The sequence below is a fragment of the Engraulis encrasicolus genome, chromosome 15, assembly GCF_034702125.1.
Source record: "Engraulis encrasicolus isolate BLACKSEA-1 chromosome 15, IST_EnEncr_1.0, whole genome shotgun sequence".
In the NCBI taxonomy this organism is placed as follows: Eukaryota; Metazoa; Chordata; class Actinopteri; order Clupeiformes; family Engraulidae; genus Engraulis; species Engraulis encrasicolus.
Window position 1 is genome coordinate 4222501 of NC_085871.1, and position 5000 is coordinate 4227500.

Consider the following 5000-nt stretch of genomic DNA (forward strand, 5'->3'; position numbering starts at 1 on the left):
CACAGAGCCATAGATTTGTGTACAGAGTCAGTTTCTTCATGTAATGGGGATGAGTCTATCCATTGCAGCCTGCCGTGCAGATAAGCCACACCAGTGGTTCCCAAACTGGGGTTCTGGACCTCTTAGGGGGTCACGGAGGTGCTGCAGGGGGGTCGCAGAGAGAAGGGGCTATGATAATCTTTCCATACATTGTCAGTAACAATATTCACTTCTATAGGCAGCCTAACAAATGTATTTACCTTTTTTTCTATGATTTACATTAAAGTTTAGCAAAAAAAATGTGTTTGCGTTTGGATAATGGGGAGGTGGTGGGTTGCAAAAAATGTCTTATGTCCGGGGGTCGCAGCAGAAAAAGTTAGGGAACCACTGAGCAACACAATTTATTTATCAGTATGTGTGCTGTGCACTGTGTCAACTTAGCCAACAACCTTGGATGTGCTTGTATGGGATTATTTTTATCCTCCATGTCCTGATATGGGATAGTGTATTGTGTTTATTTTGCTATAACCAACAGATAAAAATGCTTCTCAGTTTGAAGTCTTGATACACAGTCTGGATTTACATCCAAGCTGCAGTAGCAAGTGTCTACCTTAGATGGATCTCAGTCTGGAAAACCATCTGTGATATTCACTGAAAACACCTTCCTATGGCACTATGTTGCAATGACATTTCACACAGCCTTTTGTACACTTTATGACTTGGCCATTGCCATTCTCTTCACTAGGGCCATGTCTCAACCGGTTAAAGATGAACAGTGAATGGCTTTGAAGGAATTTGTCGGTGGCAAGGATGGAGAAATGGTAGATAAAGCTATGCCTTCTGAAAACGAATCCAAGGCAGGCGTGGAGCAACGTGAGTGGAGCTTGTGACGCTGTGAAGAACTACTGTAAACGGGTCTGGCTAGAGTCAACAGGCTGGCTTTGATTACTTCATCTGCTAATCATTAATATACAAATGTACATGCATCTGCTGTGACCAATCAGATCCCAATGATTATGAACAGGAGTACATTTCTCGAAGCCAAAGTTGCTTACTACATTAGCTGCTTTGTTGTTTTCAATGCATTTTCCCATTGGTAACTACCGAAGTTGCTAAGAGGCTAACAACTTCTCTTTTGATAAATGCACCCCAGAGTTGTATAAAGTAGAAGCAGAAATACCCTTTTACAAATGTAATCCTAGTGGAATGATATTACATGGTTTCAATTCGGATGAAATGAAAATAAATCAAAGTGCAATGTAAACTCGATGGAAGTATTTATTCTAAGTAATTAAGTATAAATTCTGATTTATTTCTTCAGAATTAAAAGCATCATGTAAATGTGTCCAGAGTGTGCATTACAAAGTCAGTGCAAAGGATTTTGGATGTGCATAGGAGGGCATTTTGGATGCGAGGTAGGAGCATGTGATCTGATTAGTTTAGAGGGGCCAGAATTTGGTGCCAGGGTACACGGCCACTGACAGCTTTGGTTGGGCCCAGGACAAAGTCGTCTGAAAGGGCTCCCCAGCCCAATAAATACAATTTATGAGGACCCCAAGTGACAAGTGCCACCTTTGTACTGTATCGTAACCCCCCCCCCCCCAAACCTGTCGGCACCCCTACCACGATAGAAAAGCTCAGACATCCACCTCTCAATCCCCAACTGTGTTGTGTTTTTTTTTCAAATGCTCTGACAAATAACCTTACAAAATGTAAACACAGAGCTTTACAAGAGGGAGGCACCAAAGGGGGCGATGTAATTCATCTCAAAGCCGTAGGTAGCCTTCTCTCACAAACACACACACACATACATATACACACGCACGCACGCTCGCAAGCACAAACACAGGCACACACACACACACACACACACACACACACACACACACACACACACACACACACTTACTTATCTGAAAGTGCCCATGCACGCAGACACGCACGCACGCACACACACATGCACGCACGTGCATACACACACACACACACACACACACACACACACACACACACACACACACACACACACACACACACACACACACACACACACACACACACACACACACACACACACACACACACACACACACACACACACACACACACACACACACACACACACACACACACACACACAGTTGTAGGTAGCTCATCTGAAAGCCCTGGGTAGCCTTCACAGATTGTCACCTGCCTGATTAGGGTAAAACACCTGCACATTCACAGCTGCTGCTGTTGCACATTCATCCAGAGACTCCTGTGGTCCTGCTACTTTTTGCTGTTTACTTTAAGATCTGAACAAAGCTCAAGTGATTTCAGTTTTATACGAAGCACAAAGTTTATTACTGCACACAAAACCTTAACCCTTTAAGACACGTTATTATAAATTTGCTGTTACCAGAATGACAATGACCAAGTCATAGTGCATTACTTTATAAGGCCCTGTGTCATATCATAGTAGTGCAGTAGGGTCTACTATAGTAGTAAATATTTCAATGACTATTACAGTGTTCCACTGGTGGAACCATGCGCATTATGGGGCTACAGCCATGTGTTATATTTCAAGTTGTCTAAAAGTAATTGTATGTTATTTCTTTCCAAATATATTGCTTAAGTAAGAATTAATAATCACCTTGTATACCATTATATTCACCATATATTTACAGTAGGCCTATGTAAACAATGGTAACACCAGTGGTGTCTGCAACATTTTGGAAGCTATGGAAATTAGAAATTGATAGGAGACGAGGAGCTCATCCTTTAGAATGCGAGCCTGGTATGGCGGTTGTGGAAGTAACAGCTTACAGCGAGATACCGCTCGGACCTGGAATGAAAATTATTTGCCTGATAAATTATGCTTACAACTTTATGAAATGATCAAGATTTGTGGAATATGTGTGCGAAAGTTGGAAGTTATGTCCGTATATATATATATATATATATATATATATATATATATATATATATATATATATATATTTTTTTTTTTTTTATTATTATTTTTTTTTTTTTTTCAAGTAATAACAAAGTACTACATTGGTGTCTAGTTTCTATGTACTGTACAGGATGCTCATTTGTGGTTTTAAGTGTAAGTTGAAGAGTGAACTGCTGGAGCTTAATTGACACAAATTATGCACAAATTATGCAAGTACTTAACATATTCATCTATTGTTAAACTGTTCCAAGGGATTTAAATGGGAAATACTGTTTTGCCTGAACTGAAATATAACCTTTTCTTATTTAGTTAGACTGAAGTCATGTCTGCTAATTGTAAAACGTCTGGTTGTGCTGGGCTGAATGAATGCCCTTTGTGTGCATAATGTTTGCAGCAAAAGCCCTTTTACTGAGGCGTGTCTGTCCACAATGTTTATGCTTGTCTCCTGGGTTTCTCCATTAGCCACGGCTAACATTCAACATGATTATCATGCATTACTGTCCCATTTGGTGATGTAAATGCCGAGTCCATTAGCGCCTTGCCACAGTGTCACTCGGTTGTGTAATCCTGCTAATGTTGGATTTATGAATTTATTATCACTAACAGACTGGTCAGAATGTTGTCACAAGGGTAAAGGTTTGCATATGGACCAATTGGGACATGCCAATAGATTGAGGAAAAAAGTGGTTCCTGACAATATCAGGATTAAACCGTTTGGATACTTTTTGGCCCCTTGCCACAGTATTAGCCGGTCCGTCGTGTAATCCTCCGAATGTTGGGTTGGGATTTATTATCACTAACACACTGATCAGGATGTTGTTACAAGGGCATAGGTTTATACTATTAACCACGACATGCCAATTAAGAAGGCTAAGAATTTCCTAAAATAGGAGCCATTTCTTTTTTTAATTATGTTTTTAATTTTCCATTCCATGTGCACAGTACCAAGCCATGTCCATGACTTTCAGGGTGGTTAGACATTTGATTCGTATAACTGTGATCAAAGTTATACACTTTTATCAGGGACATTCCTTCTGGCAGACTGTATTTTTGTCATACCAGTTGACCAATCTAAGGCTAGGCTAAGTAGGTCTTGTGACATGTTGACCTCGTAGACTTTGATCACAGAACAAAGGCAGACATTTGACATTGGATGACGAGGGCTGGGTGGATCACCTGATCAAACAGTTGATCAGACTCAACACAACACAACACTCAGACAAGAACAATCACATCGGGGAACAGGGGGGAACAAAGGGCTCTGTGGTCCCAGGTCCCAAAGCTGTCAGCAGCCCTGGGAAACGCCATCCAGAAAGTGAGGTTAGGGGAGTGGCTATGAAGAAAAGGTGTAAATATAGGAGGAACTTCACAGGGACCCTTAAAGACACTTGGATATAGTTGCGGTGGAAACCCCCCCGAAAAAATAATTCACAGGAGCCTACAATTTGCAGCAGCCCACCCAAGTCAGGGTACTATGTGTGAGGTCAAAAAGCCTCTGTCACTTCCGATTCTCCCACCAGACAAGAAAGGGGGTCAGAGAGAAAGGAAAGTCAGAGAGGAGGGGAACGCGAGCAAGCGAGAGAGAGAGAGAGAGAGAGAGAGAGAGAGAGAGAGAGAGAGAGAGAGAGAGAGAGAGAGAGATCTTAGGAAGAGAGAAAGTGGGAAGGGGAGAGAATATGAAAGGGTGAAAGAGAGGATGAAAGAGAGATGGAGAAACAGAAAGAAAGGGAGAGAGAGATGAAGGGACTATGGAGGAAGAGAGAGAGGGAGAGTCCATGAGCGTTCCAGAAGAGTGTCGGCTCATTTAGCCCTGGCCCATACGATGACTAAGGAGCCTTCAGTTGGTGTCATCTCTGACAGCGCTTCACCAGCTAAAGGATTTAGAGCAGAGCGGAGAGTGGAGAGACAGAGAGAGAGAGAGAGAGAGAGAGAGAGAGAGAGAGAGAGAGAGAGAGAGAGAGAGAGAGAGAGAAAGAAAAAGAGAAAGAGAAAGAGAAAGAGAAAGAGACACAGAGACACAGAGACAGAGATGGATAGAGAGAGGAGAAAACGGATGGAGAAACAAAGAGTGAGCTGGAGACGAATG